This window comes from Centrocercus urophasianus, unplaced genomic scaffold, assembly GCF_019232065.1.
Source record: "Centrocercus urophasianus isolate 14NV4802_14NV808 unplaced genomic scaffold, USGS_Curo_1.0 seq_34, whole genome shotgun sequence".
Classification (NCBI taxonomy): domain Eukaryota; kingdom Metazoa; phylum Chordata; class Aves; order Galliformes; family Phasianidae; genus Centrocercus; species Centrocercus urophasianus.
Genome location: NW_024884911.1, coordinates 6,018,007 through 6,036,698, shown reverse-complemented (window position 1 = coordinate 6,036,698; position 18,692 = coordinate 6,018,007).

Here is an 18,692-nt window from a genome sequence, read left to right as displayed (position 1 = left end):
TATTGGATGTCACAGCAGCAGAGACTCATTTGTCTCCATTTAAATACTTAATGATCTCTCTCTCCCCCAGGATCAATGAGATCTAGAAAAGCTCTGACGCAAACTTTCCTGATTTCATACAGACACGGCCTGGTGCTGCAAGGAATGGGTGGAACAACCCTGCAGCCACACGATGCTACAGAGGGCTGTGCCCAAAGACACGTGCATGTGTCTTCACGCACAGAAACTCGCTGCTGTGTGTGTTTGATGCATCTCTGTTAGGTGGAGATGCAATAGGTGCAGAGCAAAAGCCCTTTGGATGTGAGGCTACCGGGTTAGCAAAGCCATTTAAGATTCATTTTCTCTCACCCAGCACCCAGATGCCTCCAGGCTCAGCAGCGCCTGCCCAAACCATCACATGTCCTTCAGCTCTCTTCAATTAAGCAACCTCTGAAAAGTTCAGGCCCTGTTAATTGGTCTCCAACCTGCATAGCGCTGGATTGGAATTCCTCCCTGGCAGTGGCAGCATTGGGAGGAGCAGAGGAGGGGGGACAAAATCCCTTTGGAGATGCCCTTTTAAACCCCAGCTGCAGAATCTCCATTGCCAACCACTCCAAGGAGCATCCCGCACCACACAGTCGGGAGCATGGGGGACACGACCTGCAGGCATGGTGGGATGGGCTGGGGTTGGACTTGGTGGTCTTTGAGGGCTTTTCCAGCCTTCATGCTTCTACAATTCTGTGCTGGTTCTGAAGCCAAGCTGCAGTGTGACTCCATTGCTATAGCATAGGTCTCCATACAGACACTCTACAGAAGAATTTAAGATGGTTTTGGTCTGTTTGCAAGAGCAGCATCTCTTTCCAAGAGTAAGTTCTATTAACAGAACTCACTGCTCTCCCACTCGTAACTTATTTACATCAAATAAGTTCCTTCAGACCGAATACCAGGGGAAAACTGGGCTGTGTATGTGGGATTGCTGCTGTGATACAACCGTGCAGCTGTTATCTTTCCTTCTATATAGTGCAGAACTCCTTCTGCTAAGCAGAGAAAGAGCTTGCATGGAGGCTGAATAAAATGTCTTTGGTAATTCTGTTTTCCATAAACGCAGCTTTGGGGACATCACTACATTCTGTGCATTCATGGCAAACACAGACTTGTTTCTCATGGGAAGAAATGAAGAAGGATTTTCCTCTAATGAAAAGAGTTGAAATTGCTTTGGAGATATTTAACTCTAGCTTTCATATTTTTTTTTCAGGGTAACTCCTTTTTGTTTTACAATAGCAAAATATTAATTCATGTCACTGATATTACCGATGACTGAGCTCAATAGATCCAAGGGAACCCCAATGCATCCCAGCACTGGGCTCCTGCAGTGGCTGCTGCTGCTCATCCTCGATGGCCCCCAGTGCTGAAGTCCCCATCAGAGCAGAAGGAGCAGCAGTGTGTACCTGCTGGTGCCAATTTCCTTGGAGTGGTTTTTATTAGTGCTCCATAAATATTTGTCCTAGTGATTACTTCTCTCCCCAGGGAAACGCGAGGGAAGGAAAAATGTCACCGGTGTGTGTTTATGCTGCTCAGGGAATGAAGACAGCACGTGCAGACAGAAGGGGGTTTGTGGGACCCAACGCGTTCAGGGGCTTCTCATTCTAACTTTTCTTTTCCCTGCTGCTTTTTGCCCGTGAGATAGGATTGCAACCCTGAAAGTTGCAAGGACGAGCATCACCTGCTGGTATCTGAGGCAGCACTCGCAAGGCAGGGCTTGTTTTTATCCCCTGGTTGGCTGGAGCACTGCTGGGGCGATGGGATCAGCAGTGAGCCTGTGAGCCAGCCACAAACAGGCTGGGCTGAATGGTGCTGCCAACAGCAGCCTGAAGAAGTGCCGGCAGATGGGACCTTTGGGGATGAAGTTTTGTTTGTTTGATCTTTGAGCCAAATTAGAAGATTATTTCTCCCCTCAATAAGCAAATCCCCTCTTCCCCTTCCAGCTAGTCCAGACATCTGCCCCTCTGCACAGAACGTGCACTACAGAGGAATGCCTCCTACCACGTGTCCTACTGTCCTTTCTGTGCTCTCTGATTGGGATCCTTTGTACTTTCTTTAGATGATGCAAGTCAGACGCCATGCTTAGATGTGGTAATAATACTGAGGGCTCTCACATAACTAAGTGCTGTTAACCTTTTGCTATTATTTGTCTTAGATGTCCCCACGTGCTGCAGATACCTCTGTTGCTATCAGAGCGTGAATCCTAGAGGAACCCTATCAAACATCACCTTCTGTAGTGGTAATGAGCAGCTGCGTGTGCCTGCAGTCCTGGGGTTAATGCCTGGAGCTTTGCAAACAGGAAAGATCAGAAATGTTAAGAGAGATGAGTTTGGTAGGAGCCCAAGTGCGTGGCCGTGAACGCAGGGCACAAGCTTGGAAGAAGACCAGTGGGTTGCATTGGTTTTGCACTGTGGGATGTGGGATGCTTGCAGCTCTCAGTGCTGCAATATGAGCAGCGAATGGGGCTCCCCCAGCCTGGATGGTTGCCTATGGCAAAGTTAATCATATATTTACCCTCCAGAGGTGAAATTCTAATTTTACTGTGAGCTGAATACCCAACCACCCACCTTGGGCACAGGAGACAACTTCCATTGATTTGGCTTTAATTTCAGCATAACTTTTCCAGCTTCTCCCTCCAGGCCAATAAAAATTCCCAAAGGATTCACTCTCCTCTTCCTAGTGACTCTTTCCTCTTCCCAGAGAAGAAGAACAAGAGCAAGAGAAACACACAGACTCCAGAGCAGCCCCACATAGACGATCACACCCAGTGTGATGGCATGGGGTACATCCATATTCATGGCGGTCTGTCGCTGGTCAGATTCATTTTTGACCCCCTGAAAACAGCAAGGAGCACAGCCCGTGCCCCCTGCCCTGCCCAGGCAGATGGAAGGCAGCAGCTTTTTAATTATTAAAATTAGTGCATCCTTGAAAACAAGCGATGCGCTTTTGGCTTTGCAAAATCATTGCTTTCATGAGAGAGGCAGTAATAAAACTAACTGACAGAGAGGAATAAACAAGTGGCACAGATGTAAATATTATATAATCTGCATCTCCTAAAATATCCCCAGCTTGGCATCAGGCGTTGGATGTAGGAGACAAGCAGAGCAAAGGATGCTGATAGAAAACAAGTAATAATAGCAGGCAAATAGCAATTAATCACTCTGCATACGGGTGCCCGTGTTTGCAGCCACGCTTTGTGCCAGATGCTGGCGGTGCTCCGTGTCCCCTCTGTGCACATCCCGGGCTCAAACACGGCGGGGTGCTGAGGGCTGTGGTCCCCTCCACGTTCCCGTGTCTGAAGGTGAGCGGTGTCCCACCGTGAGTCGCTGCCTGCCGCTGTCACCTGCGGGGCTCTGTGGGAGGAGCGGTGAGTAAAGCACCGGGGTGAGACATCGCAGGGAAACGTAAATATTGCCTGTCGGTATTGCGCCTGCTATGCCTCCGGAAGGAAACCGGGTTTCTTTCCGTTTGCAAACATGAGTCGGAGCGGATTTGCTCTGCCTGGGTCAAAGCTCGCTGTGCTGGAGGCGATGGGGAGGTGATGCTGCATCCCGTCGCTGCAGGTCTGCCCAGCCCTGTGCTTGCAAACCCCTTCGCACCGTCCCAGCCCCGTCCTGTGCAGCGCACCTCTGCTCCCCGCCACAGAGCTGCGCCTGGGATCGATACCCCAGAAATTAACCGCACGGCTGCACTACTGATCAAAAGACTTTCCTTAAGCTGGGAGACAAGCCGGGGAACTCGCTGACGGCGATCGATGGGAAATTAACTGCGCTTTCGGCCTGATGCCTCCAGCGTGCGGGGGATGAACTCATCCCTGCTCTGTTGTGCTATCGAGGGGCTCGGTCCCGGCTGGCTCCGGCTTCCTTTATCCTCTTCAATCGAACTTTAAACAGCTCCTGTGGCTGAAGGACAGCTGGAACAGGAGCGTGCACACCCTGCTACCCCACCGTCATCAACACAGAGGCGGTCAGGACGTGGGAATTGAGCTCCCCATGCTTTCTTGGTTCTTCACCCCCCCATGACCTCACCTGCATCACAGAGGGGTCATTGCTGGGGCCATCCTGAGGGTGATGGGGATACATTTCCCAGCCTCACGAGCATCCCTCAGTCCTGGGGTTATTCAGAAACAGGGCTGCAGGCAGGCACGTGTTCTGCTGCTTTTAGTACTCTTCCAGTCCCATGTCAGACATGTAATCACTGCACATGAAATAGGTGAGGGCCATGTTCCCCCAAGGCACGGCCTTTATCACGAGCAGCCTGCGAGCATTTAGCATCAGAGGGAAAGCGAAATCAAAAGAATAAAAATAAGAAAATGATTACAGGGAGCAGAAAATCTTTTGCAAAATTGTTGCAATTGCCTTTGAAGTTTCAGCCAGAGAGACGATTTCTTTTGGCATTATTACTGTTTTGAAGAGAAATCTGTATTCCTCACAAAGCAGGTTGCTGCCGCACTTTATCTAAACGCCTGCAATCTCATCAGTGCCATATTAAAGCAACGCTGTGAATTCAAACCAACTACAGGAGTGGATGAGCACAGTGGTAATGGCAGGAATCAGGCAGCAGGGCACAGGACTGAGGCAGGCTGATTTACGACACCCAGGCAGGAGCAATCAAAGGAATCGCATCATTCCTCACCACCCTGCATGCGCCTATTTGCATTTTATTCGTGCTGGCTGGATTTTAGGGCTCACTTCTCACCCTACCCACTGTGACCACACCGTGTTGTCCCCACTCTGGTGCCCTCCCATAGCTCAGCAGCTCTCTGGAAATCCTTGAGCAGCATCCCCAAGATTTTTATGGCAATGTGCCACTGTGCACAGAATCTGACCAACAGACTGCAGCTACTGAAAGCTACGTGTGACCCTGATGGCCTCGTGCTGTTGGCACTGAGGGCTCCTGCATGTGGCTGCAGGCACAAGTTTGCTCTCAAAAATGCAGTCTTTGGACTTCAGAAAGACACTGCATGTTCAATCCCGGTACCAAATTTCTTTCACCTTGTGAAGTGCCTTGCTAGCTGAAGAGAGCATGAAAGATAGGTTTGTTTTGCATCCTCCCCTCTCCCAGGACTTTCTTTTCATGCAGGGGCAGAAGTCAGTATTTGCTCTTTGGGCTCTCTCGTGCTCCTGCATGCATTTCAGGCAGCTCTGCCCTTTGCCTGCAAACAAGAGGGAGGTGCAGTCCCTCACCTCCATTTCCCACCTCAGTCTCCTTCCAACAGCTTAGAACTCAGTATCTGAGTGTGGTTTGGCACTGGGCTCTCCTATGCTCCAGGGTAGAAGCGATGCTATAGCGATCAGCTTTGCCTGAAATCACAGAATCTTTAATGGTGGAAAAGACTCTCAGATCCCCACCCCACCCTGCCCACTGATTCAGCCCTTAGTGTCACAACTCCGCAGTTCTGGGACACCTCTGGGATGGTGACCCCATCACCTCCTAGGCAGCTGTGCTGCTGCATCACTGCTCTTTCTGAGAAGAAATGGCCAAGCTGAACCTCCTTGGTACAACTTGAGGCCGTTACCTCTCATCCTAAAAAGGGTTGTCAGTCACCGCTCTGCCTGCCTTTTCCCTTTATTTCCGCCTTCCCAACCCTGTCCCACCACCTCACTCACGCACACAGACCATCTCATGGCGTTAGAAACTTCAGAGGACACTTAGATTTTAAAGGATCAGTGGGAAAAGATGCGAGGCACCTGGTGCGCGTTCAGGCTTTGACTTCCAGGCTCCGTGGCGAAGGGCACAAACCCAGCCTGGGGCTCTGCCAACCGTTCCCTTTGAGAAGTGGGGGTGAGGGAAGCGTTTGACTGCGTTACGTCTGAACATCAGACAGCCCTTGATGTGACTTACAGGCTGGGCTGTGTTGGTTCAGAGACACTCATCTGCCCGCTTCTGCTGCCGTGCATTCGTGAGAAGCGACGGCACGGGGATTTCTCCTCCAAAACTCCCTTGAACAAATGGACTCTTTGTCCAGCAGTGCCTATCCCCAGCAAAAGTGGGAGGACATCAGCATTCAGAACGAGCAGACAATTAAAACAACGTCCTTATTTCACCGAAAGGAGAAATACATTCCTTCAGTGCACTCATCAGTGGGATGCAGGCTCATTTGCAGGCGCAAGGAGATCCGTCACGCAGGGCAATGTGTGGTGCTCAGCAATTCTGCAGGAGATGGGGACAGCAGGGGACACTGGAGGTTGTTGCATCGGCTGCAGGAGAAGGAACACGCTTCCCCCTGGTTCTCCTATACGTGAGTAAGAGCACAGGACCTTGAATACCAAAGCAGGGCTCAGGATGGGTTTGGAGGTTCTTGGCCAGGCGTAATGAGGGAGAAGACACAGCAATGGGAGCCTTTGTGACTAATAAAGGGAAATGTATGCGAAAGGCACCCGGAACGTCACGCCACAACAACATCAACCTCAGCTAACAGCTTCCTGATCCGAATCACTAAGTGGCAGGAAATACTGCATCCCCCATCCTTCCATGGAAACAAATGCACCCAGTGACCACAGCAATACAACAACCATGTCCCATGCTGGCCTCTTGTCAGTGCGGGGATTTGCAAGCATAGAGGGACCCATAAAGCTGGAGCTCGGGCACTTTGAGGGGTGCCACATCCCTGGGCACACGATGTTGTTTGTGCTGAACCAAAGCCAGGGAGAGGTGGTGCCTGCAGCCTTGCAAGTGGCACAAGGAAGTGTTGCTTTGTGCTTAAAGCATGACCCAGCACACTTTGCCTTTCCTGGGGGTGTCTTTAATGCAACATTGCTGCTGAGCTCCTGCTGTTAAAGTTCCTCTGGCTGTGAGTGGAAGTGGCTCCGTGCTGCCCACCCTCGCTGTCTGCTGCCAAGCTCTGGGGAGAACCACAATGGAGGCAACACTTCCACCAGTGTTTGGGTGAAGTGAAACCCATCTAAAAAGGACAGCCTGCATGGGGACATTCCAACACCAGGTGGAAGGAAATCCAGGGCAGGTGGCCCTCTCAGAGGCATAGAAGTTTAATCAATTCTTGCTTAACTCGGCAAACCTTTCTCAGATAGAAGTTTGCAATTATTATCCGGATCAAGATAGCTTAATTAAGCAATTAGGATGTAAAGTTAACAGCCCTTACAGAACAAGCTGCAGTGCCTTTATTTCAGAATTGTTCACGCATGTCAGAGTCACAGCTTGGGAAAAACCTACCTATTTCTTCTCCTCCTGGCCCCAAAACATTAACAACAAATTACGAGGCCGGGTCACATTCCCTGGCACTTGGAAGGCTATCGCCTCACTTGGGATGCAACACATCACAGCACGAGGTGCAGCAACAGATTTCAGTGAGGCAATGGCTCCTCAGAGAGCTGCTGCAGCCAGGACGGCTCAGCACAAGGCAGAAAGATGACTCCAGGGAGCAATGCACTGCTCACAATCAGCACCTACTGAGATCAGCCAGCAGCTTCCTTAGGGTTTTTGGCCCCTGTCAGAAGGGCCTGAGGAGCATCCCTGGTCAGGGTTCTGTATTCAGGATGCGTGGGCTGATGTTCCCTCATTTGCACGCTCTCTCCATCTGCTTAAGGACACTGCACCCATTGCAGGCCCCCAGTTTTGGCAGCACAAACACCCCTCAATCACAGCATCATGAAATAGCAACAGGAAAGCAGTGGCACAGACCAGCTCCCCGTTCCCTGTGGCAGAGCTGCCTGAGCATGCTGTGAATGAGCCTTGATGCTGTGGCCAGCAGTGCTACATGACACAGCTCCTATCGCTGCTGGGTTAAGGAAAGCCAGCATTTCACAGAATAAGCCTACTGGGTTTTAAGCTCCTTAACCTCCATCTCTGGTGACCTAGAAACACCATCGCTGCTTTAGTGTCCCATGTGTCGCATCCTCCCCTGCCCATGGATGGATCTGACAGCTCCTGATGCTCCAAGACAGGCTGATCCCGAGGCTGAGCTGAAGGAGTGGAGCATGACTGAGGGTAGTATAAAGCTCAGTGATTTTGGACTTAGGTCATAAAATCTTTATGGTAAGTAAGAAGAACCCCCTGAGGCTTGAAATTGTAAAATTCTGGTTCCAGGCTGTTGGTTCCGGAAATTAAAATCCCATTCTGCAGTCTCAGATGTGCCTTATGTAATGCTCAGTGGTGCTCTGAGAGTGAGAGGTGATACTACCAGCCTGCATCCCAACACAACCCCAAAAACAAAGCTTCTCGCTTGGTCCAGCATCCACAAACACAGAGGAGACAATAGGTTTGGAGCCCATAAGAAAAATAACCACAGAAGTTCTACATGCTAAGAAAAGAATACTTGTCTGCTACTTCCACTCCTGCAGTCAGTGACACGAGTTCAACACATCCATCCATGTGTGCCTTGCTCCAATGCCAGCAGTGCTTCAGTTGCTTGGATGGGTGATCGGCCACCCCCTGTCTTTTGGGGTCTGAGCCAAAGGAAGTCAATGGGAATCTTACTAAGAGCAATTACACAGCCAACAGATGAAGAGAGGGATGAGAAAGAAACAGGTTTCCCTTTCAGAGTGTTAATCCAAACGGCTCCCTTGGGGCTGTCCCTTTAAGGGAGCCTAAAATCACATTTAAGACCGCGGGCACAAAACACGGCTTTTTCTTAATATCTTTGGGTAATTAAAATCTGGCAGTGGGGGAGGATTAGCACGGGTTATATATAGTATTTCAATTTAAACTTTTTCTGATTCCTTGAAGTTTCTACTGATTATTTTTTAAAGGAACTTTAATCGCGCTACCGCAGATTTGCAAATGAGAGCGACTGCAGCAAGGAGGAGCACAGCGTGTGATGCTGACATGTTTGATTTGGAAGATAATGGACTGACGGGAGCTGCGAAGGCTGAGGATGTGGTCAGAAACACACAGATGTGGGAAAACTGATCTAGACCAGAATTAATGTTTTGAAAGCAGCAGTGGCAAGGCTGAGTGAGCTGAAACTTCAAATCAGAGATGCCCAGACGTGGCCCTGTTGACATCATGTGCCCAAGAGCTGCCTCCAAAGTAATGCACAGAACCAAGCTGAGACCCAAAGCAGAGATGTGCTGTCCCATTGTGAGAGGGGAGAGAACAGCTGGTCCCAAGGCCAGCGTGCAGATAGAATTTTGGGTGAGAGGAGGACAGAAGCTTCAAGCAGGAAAGTCAGGACTTCATTGAACTGCGGAGCTGTTTGGAAGTATAAACAAGAGCTTGCAAAAATAGCTTGTGAAGTTACTGTTCAGAGGTGTAAAAATAGGATTGAATGCCTGTTTATTGCTGGAATAAATGCCTTCCCAAGGGATACCCAGAGTCTGGGGTGCTTGAGGATGGAGCAAGGAGCTCCACTCCCACTAGTCTTAATCACATGAGAAACAATGGCCCTACATGCAGTAGACAGTGATGAATCCTCTTTAGGCTCCCCTGATAGAAAGTCACTTGAATAATCTATAGGGCATGCTTGATTCAATAGGGGAAAAAAACAACAGTGGTGCAGCAGCCTGAATCAGTGCTCAATGGCAACACATTGTTTGCTTCCTGCAATGGTCCTCCAGGACCGTGCCTGCCTCCCAGCTCACCTCAAAAACATCACAGATCTCAAACATAGTGAAATTTGAAATAAAGCACTCAGATGCCCATTGGCTACCTTGGGGGGATAGCAGCAAACACAGTTATTTACCATTGGGCATTCCAGCTAGAAATAAAATATCAATTGTAATTTGTCATGCTGAAAACACAGCATCATTCTTCATTCCCCATTCCCCCCTCCTTCCACCCATCAACAAAAGTGGGTGGAAGTCAAAATTGCTGAGCAAAAATATAATGTATGTACATAGGGAAAGGAAGCCAAGGAGCAGGATTACAATTTATTGCAGATACCGTAGGCGGCGTATGTGATTGCACACAAGAAAATTGCCAGAGATGCAGATATTTTGCAGAGCTTCTTACTTACTTTCTTTTTTACTTTGCAAGTAAATAAGATACTCAATAAGAGATGGCAATTTTCTCACTGCATCCTACAAGCAGCTCACTATTTCTGATGATGAGTTGTAATTCCAACATTTTACCTTCAAAAGCAGCATGCACACAAACACCCAATCTTCCTCACCTCGTGTTTTCCTAAGGGAAAAGGTTTGTTCTTGCAAGAAATTACCCTTCATTTACAAAAACCTTTTGATTACTGAAAAAAAAAAAAAAAAAAAAAAAATCACTGCTGAGCCACACTGATGTATGGTATTGTATTTCTGAAGTACCCCAGTTCAGCTTGAGAAGTCATTGGGATTGATAGTCAGATGGCATCTTTGGGATCTGCAGGGTCTCCATCCCATCACTTTTTGTGTTCCTAAGCTGCATGGATTGGGAACATCTGATGCCATTTCTTGGAGGACCAGAGCAGGGGCACATCTGTCACCCTTGGGGGTTAATCCCAACCAGCTACTTGAGAGACCATTTGCAAAGTGATATTTACAGCTGCTGTAGGAACAGGACAGCACCAGGCCAACCCAACGCACTGCCAGCATCAATTATCAGTGGTGCTGAGCCATTGACAAGAGGAGCATTTATCCTTTCTCCCTCTCAGAGGAGACCTCTAGGGCAGACACTGGACCACTGCCACATCAGCAGCAGCCCTTGTGTTCTGGAGCTATGGGGCCAGTTGCCAAGCATATCCTCCATGCCTTTATCTGGTTTTGTGAAACCAGCTTCAATTGGGAAGCAGCAGCCTTCAGACCATCACTGCTGGCTCCTGGCAGGCCCCAGCAGGGGCTCAGGGCAAGGCTGTAAGAGCCAAGCAACGGTGTGATAGGTGGCAAGAGAAACCTTAGAGCAAACATAAGATGAATGAGATGCTCAACTCCACTACCTTCAGTATTTTTTAGCCTGGAAAAAGGACCCTCGCATGGCACAGAGGTGCTCGCACGCCTTTTCTTCTCCTTCCCCAACTCTTCAGCCCATGGCTGACATCAGTTGATGCTGACACAAAGCATCTGCGCCCACAAAGCTCTGAGAAGCAGGAGGTGAAGCCAACTGTGCCAAGCCATGCACCCAGAAAATGCCCTGCAGCATGGAGAGCTCCTAGGAAGATGCTCCCCAGGCACAGCATTAGCTCCCCAAAGCTCAAAAAAGGCAGTGAATAATGTCCTGTGCTCGTTTTGATGTCAGCAATCTGGCTATCATTCAGTTATCCAAATATTGCTATTTTTGGCTTTGTTCGACTTTCTTTGCAACTCAGAGGCACATCCCAAGATCCCAGTGCTTTTGATCTGGAAAGTACTGAATAATTCCCTTTAAACAGCAATAAAAGAGGAATTTTTGACACTGCAACCATAGCAACAGCTGATGTCATAAATGCAGGAGCGTGACTTCATGCAGGACTGGAGATCAGAAGGAACTTTAGCTCATGAGCAAACATTGCCTGTGGAAGAGATGGGAATAGAGAAACTGAGCAAACGTTCACTGCTTTGCCTAAACATCACATATCTCAGTGCTGAGGATGGATGTCCCTTCCTGCAGCACAAGACCTGCTGTTACAGGTAGCTCCTGTAAGACAACGCAACTTGGAGACATGATTTCTTGGAGATGTCATTTAACAGGATGAATGCTGCAGTGTTAATCCATCCCCTGCCCTCACAGGGCCTCTAACATTGGGCTGCCCACGCTGTGAGGTATTTCCATTGAGACCAAAAATGCAGTGCTCACAGAGAAGTTTAGCAATGCTGAGCCTGGACCCGAGTGGAAACTGAGGGTCAGTACTGGACCCTGTGGCCAGCTGGCTGTAACTGCAGCAGAAACTGTCCTTTTGTGAAGGGAACATTTACACTGGGTTGCACACAAGCCGTAAGGGTGTGTAAGGCTGATGGCTGCTGCAGTGGAAGACTCAGCTCCATTTGCTCCTCATGCATCCCAGGGACAGCTTGCAGCTCTCTGCCGCCACTCCTAAAAGGCATCCTGGCCAAAAATAAAATGTACCGAGGCATTTTAAATTCAGCCTGGAGGCGATCTCTGTCTGCAGCCCTTGGTTCACATCACCATCTGGCAGGAGGAGCTGAAATCCATTTCCATCAGCAGGGCTGCCAGCAAGCAGAGCAGAGCGAAGGTGGGAGATGGTTCCTCCAAGAGCCACTGCTCCTCCTGTCTGGCAGCCTCCCAGGGCAGCACCAGGGGAGCAGGAGGGGTTTATGCGAGACAGTGCTGTCACTGCCTAAATCCGCCTCAAAAAGCAAACTCAGACAGGGCTCTGTCTCTCCAAGTTTGTGATGTGCATTCTGGGGCCCTGGCCAAGGCTGGCAAAATTGAGCTGCTCCTGAGCTCGTTAGTTAAAGGCTCCTTTCAGTTGCTCCGTACTGCTATGCAGCAAACCCAGAATTCTTACGGGGTGCTTCCTCTTCCTGAGCAAGCTGAAAACTAGTAGGGGTAAGGGCCAAAGCCCTGCATCCCAACACACAGCACCTGTGTCAGAGAGAAACCAGGGGGCTCCCCTGGATGCTTACGGTTGTGCTTAACCCCAAGCCCAAAACGAGAGCAGAACTTGAGAGACAATCATCTAAAGATACCATGCACCCACACACACGTCAGGCAATGCTGTGTCAGGGAATGTGGCACAACAGAGAGCTGTGTCTAAAGGCAACCCTGTTTCCCTCCATGGCCGAGCCTGACTGCCTGCCAATAACAAATAGATTCATTTATAAAATCTCTGTCATTATCACCAGGCAGATCTGCTGAGAAGCAGGCCCCGGGCCAGGCTGCACCATCCCAAATTTCCCAAAGCTATTATTCACATTCACTGTAGGGTTAGGATAACAGATTTCCAATAGTTTGCAAACACCATCTTTGGAACAAAGGCCACCTCCCTTCTGGGGATCAACAAAGGGATGGCACTGATAGGTGATGCTGCAGTGCTGTGGGCTTCCTGCCTTAGCACAGAAACACATTGGGACTGTACTTTGGGTTTTGGTCGCCTTGAGTGGCTTCAACAGTCCCTCCCTCCCCCTAACAACAGCATTTCCTCCATTAAATGGAGACGAACGGTCAGACACCAATCCCACATTTGGTTGATATCCCTGAGATTAAATATCCTGAGGCAGCAGAGGGAATTCTGAGCTCACAGCTCCTCAGTGGGGCAGGAGATTATGGTGCAGGATAGAGCCTGTCTGAAACAACAGGTTGTGAACCAGTGCCACAGACCCACAGAGGACTCAGAGCAACGTTAATCTGCTTACACAACTCACACCTTTACAAAGCCTGCAGTAATTATTGTACAACTAATAACTGTGAACACAGGGTGATTTCATAGGGAAGCATGTACAAAAGGAATTTTTGGTCAGAGGAGTGCTGAGCAGCCCATGAGCTGTTGATGACATCTTCCCCACATGAAATGCCAACCTGTTGTGAATGATGAAGGATAGGAGCATGGGGAGAAGGGTGCTGGGGGCTCCCATGCTGCACCAGCTGAAGCCTGTGGCAAAAGACATGACCATAAGGAAGCTTCCACCATTGAACAGAGGGGAATAGGAAGCTTGTTGAGTTAACCCAGAGATTTAGTGCCCAGCTGTTGTGGAGTTGGCAAGCATAAAAGAATATTGTGCTCAGAGGTCCTCTGCCACAGAGACCAACATTTTCTGCTGCAATGGAACTATCAAGAATGGAGATCGTGCTTTGTGGGACTGATATATGGCTCTATATAGAAGAGACAAGATCTCTCTATTTTCTCTTTGAGGAGAGAGGGCAGTGCACAGCAGGTCTGCAAGAAACTCTGAGCATTCAGGTGTTCCAACACAGCAAAACTAAAGGCGTTATATTACTGCTATTAATTATTGCTATTATTGCATTAATTTCTAAGGCATCAATCTCCACGCTATCTGGGACCCGTGACATAAATTTAGCACAAAATTAGCATACATTAGCTAAATTAATGTAACGTACCATATGTGGCAAAAAAAAATAACGTAACAATGCAGAATAAATTACAATAATTTAACATTGACTCTCAGGACTTGATGAGACTGTAAATCTTCTTTAAGAACCAGGATTAAAGCAAAAAACATGAAAAAGTGGATTTTTTTTTTTTTTTTTCCAGAGGAGCAGCCTTTGCAAACGCAGTGTTTTGAAACACAGTTAATTTAGCAAAAGGTTTCATCCAATTTGCCACTTAATGACGTTGCTTTGCAACTACGACATTCCCTTTCACCCAAAGCACCTGAAGCACTTTGCAAACAGTAATTCATTTGAACCACGTCTCGCAAAGCCACGGAGCACCAACACCCACAGTTTGGAGGTGGAATGGAAACCAAGCATCTCCCTTTCCTCACCCGCTCCCCATTTTCCTCTGACCACCAAAGGAGCACATGGGCACACGTTGCTCCATTGCAACCGCTGCCCTCACACCTGCTGGAAAGCAGCAGATGCAATTCCCCCTCCATGCAGGGTATTTTGCTGCTATTAGCACTGCAGAGCTGCGACCCCCAGTGCCCCCAAGGGATGGGAAGAGACACAGTGCTGCTCTTGAACAGGCAGCAGGAGTATATTACTCGTAGGAAATCCATTACTCAGGATGATGAATGCCTTTCCCTGCTGTGCTGCTGGTAGTTTTTTTGAATTAAAACTCAGACACGTGTTGCAGCTCTGTAAGGACTCTTGTTTACATGGCACATCAGGTTGGCCCATTGGAGGGAATGTTGGTTCTTATTACCAAACCAATCCTGCACCCACCAGAGGCTACTGGGAGTGGAGGCAACATCATCGACTGCCCCCAAACCTCTCATCTTCAGAATAACAAAGCATTTCAGTGCAAACCTAAGTGTCCCAAAACTAAAGAAGTTCAGGTCGTTCTAAACAACCAGTTACATCACATTCTTTCATTGCACCAACGTTGAATTTTCCCGAGGAACAAAATCTTTGAGTTTTGCTCAAAGCACTTTCAACGTTATGACTGATTCTAAGGCTGTAAAGAAGGTGATGAAGGAATATTAACAATATTCTGAGACCAGTGGTGAAATAAACAGGTGCTGCTAATAAAATCCTGGCTGCTGCTTCCACCCATTGGTATGGTGGATGGGTAGGAGCTCCTTGGCAGACATTTTCTATTGCGCTTTGCAGGAAGAAGTAGAAGAGAGGCTAAAGGCAGTGACACTGTGCTGGAAAGAGCCTGAGAAACTCCGTGGTGATTCATCAACTTAAAACAATGCAGACAGCGACTGAAGGAACTATTATAAACCCAGGAAGGGTAGCGTAAAACCTCAGAATTATTCATCAGTCCCCAACCCAGGCCTCTGCTTGAGCTTTTCATCTTGCAAATAAGATGTCAGATCTCAGGAGGCTTAATTCAGTCTCTGCTTCCCCAATTTGGAGGGCCATATATAACGATTTGCCATTAAACACCCCACGTTTGCAAATTCCTACATTTATTGGCTTCGTTTTAAGACATCACGGCTGTCTTTTTATGTCAGCAGGAGATATGACAGAGCTCTCTGATAAAGAGAACCGACTATAAAAGGTGCTAATAAAGGAATCAATCTAACATTACAGCGCATATTTAGAATTAATTCTACTTGGTGTCCCCCCCCCAACACCAGCAGTAGACAGCACACCTAATAACCGCAGGATCATCTGAAAAGGTACAGCCCTTGATTTAAAAACTGATGTGCATCAGGGTAATGGGATTAAAAATGAATTGCTGCTCCTAATAGCTTCCCACCAGCATCTATCTCGCTGTCAGGGCTTCCCAAACAACCCAACACAAAAGCTCAGCCTGAAATTAGCTCATTTCATTTTAAGACTCTTCTTAATGGTCTTCCAAATGAATTCTTGCTATTTTGCAACATAATCTTAGAATTAAATATCGGCTAATTTTTTTTTTTTTTTTTTTTTAACATACACTGATAGAACACAATGGGTTCCTCACTTAGCAGCAGTGTCTTGCAGATGAAAACAGAGTGAATCCCTGCAGGGAAATTGGGCTCTGGGTGCTTTCCTTGCTGCCTTAAGAGAGCACAGCAGCAGCAAGCTCTTCCCCATGCCCCAAGGCAGAGCCCAATATGGGACATGGGGAGTCCAATGAAGATTGGAACTCCCATGCACGGAATGCATCCCCATCTTCTTCCCCAGCCTGAAGACTGAGGATGCGAAGCAGCAGCAGAGAAACCCAAAGCAAATGAGGCTGTTGGCTCAGTTCTTGAATTTACATTCTCATGTATCCTCAATTGACGACTGCGTCTCGTTTTTAACTGCAGCCTTGACACCACTCTGTTTCTTCTGTGTACAAATCTGTCAGGGGTACTGCCTGAGAATGAACATAAAAGCATTTTTTCCCCCCACATTTGCTTAAGTCTCAGAGCTTTTACCTATCCAAAATAAAATAAAAAGATGTGAGTCTTTGATACTGCACAGCACACGTTGTGCAAAGATCACTTGGTTCCTTCGTGGTGTCAGCACCCACTTCCAGTACCCCGCCTGCCATTCGAGCAGGGGAGGTGCCTTTGCTCCTTGCACAGACATCTCAGAACGAGCACAGATGGAAACAGACCCAAAACAGACACAGGGCTTTGCCTCCCTACCTGGCACCTCCAGTATTAAAGGAGCTAATTTCGATACCAGTCTTCCAAGGGATTTATTTATAAACAGTGCTGGGAAATATCCTCCTTCCAATTATGACAAATATCTTGAAGGTAGAGCGTCCTTTTAAACATTAGAAACCTTATTAAATCTAAATTAAATGCTCACTAATGGGCATTCATTGACAAAACACGTTTCCAGAACTAATGAGCAGGTCACCTCGCTGGTGTATTACTGCTCGACCTTGGCTTCCCCAAGAGACAGCCTCAGATAATGCACCAAGTGCTTGGCTGATGAATGACTGACGAAATGCTCTTGACCTTAGGAGGCACTCCAAAGTGATGAGCAGTTAATGATGAAAGGCTCTGGAAAGAAACTGTTTTAATTTCTGGCCATAACACGCAATTTTGAAGCCACTGCTTGGGGGAGGGGGAAGGAGAGAGGAGGTCATATTTCAATATTTAACCAAACAGTTCAATTGCATCACTGAAAGGCTCTGCTTTCAGCTCACGTATGCTGTGAGGGATGCACAACGCTTCCCCCTCTAAATGCATTAGACATAGCAAATCTTCCCCCCCTAATCTTCAGTGGGTGTTTCTCTTCCCAACACATGCTCACTATCCTCCAAGGCATCCTTGTAGAACCCCAATTTGTCCAAGGGGACACCAGATGCTCAAACATCTTGCCCCATCCCTTCATGCTGTGCCACTGTGGGTCCCTTCCCCCCAACCTACAGCATCAGCCAAGGTGCCTGAGAGAGTCCAACACCTGTTTGTCAGCCTGCAATTGCCTCAGCCCCTCAAGCACTTGTTTTTCCTCACATTCTGAAGGCAATAAAAGTAATGAGAAGACTGATTGTGCCATCTGCTCCCAAGGAATTTTCACCTGCTCTGGCAAGGCAATTTGTTTCCTTGACTGTATCACACACCATCCCCTGGGCAGCAGCAGGCAAGCCCAGCAATCCGATTGCCTTTTCCATCCCATATGGGATTTCCCAGCAGACGTACATGCTGGAGATTTGCACCATTTTGCATACCATGACAAGGAAGAACCATCAAGGTACATCCCTTCATCCGGAGGGGGATGGAGAAAAGGTAGAAAAGGTGTTCTGAGCTGTTTCTGAGACTGAATCTGGTTGAATACTGCTTTGGGTGGCACATGATGCTCAGTGCTGTGCCAGTATTGATATTAAAGGAGTTTCCAGAGAGGGATGTGGAGATGCCATTGACCAAGAGGAAGGATGAACAAGATGTATGAAGAGAATGGACTGAGGGTGGTCACAAGGAATTTGTTCCCCCAAGAGGGTTGGCTGGAAAAAGAATAGGAAAGGGGAGAAAAAAAATAATAATAATCAAAAGATTAACTTGGAAAGAGCAGCTGCAAGCACAGTGAAGCCTTTATGAAGCCAGCATGGAGCAAAACCTGTCAGAGCTACAGGTCTCCCCATGGAACTGGGCTCAGTGACAACTGCAGTTTGCGTTCGTCTGGGGAACTTCGTGCTTGGGACCCAAGAGCTCCCTGGCAGACATCACTGAAATGTGACAGCTTGCCTTGTGAATATCAAGGCAGCACACTCGATGCTCTGCTAGCCTCAGATACTGAGATCTGGGAGACTCACTCATGGACCCAGAGAGAGACAGTGGTTGTTGGCAGTGGGACCCTTCACATCTTCCCCATCAGCTACCAGATCTCACTTCATCCTTCTCCTCAAGGAAATGAGAAAGATCTCTTTTCCTCCCTTGCAGTTGAAGGCAGCAAAGAAGCATTGGCTCAATCTAAAGGCACAGCAAATAGTCACAGGGCTTTGGCTCCAGAGGGATTTTCTGTTCTTTTTTATACCAACTAATTACATTAAAACAAATTCTCACTGTTGAGAATGTTGCAAACCGTCAACTCCTGTTTTTGTCATCTGGGAGCACAATGCCCATTCTGGCTGGGCTTGCCTAACACTTTCATCAGCCTTTCAGGCATTTTGCTTATGAAACCGTGGGGGGAAAAAAGAATGCGTGACTTGGAAGCTTCTGTTCAGCTGCAGTTCCATTGGCCAATGCCCTGAGTTCTGAAGAGGTCCAGGCTTATTTCTGCACATAAATCTATGTCCACCCATCACAAAGCTGAACCCTCAGAGTGGGATGAATTCTATTTATGCCTCACTCTCCAGA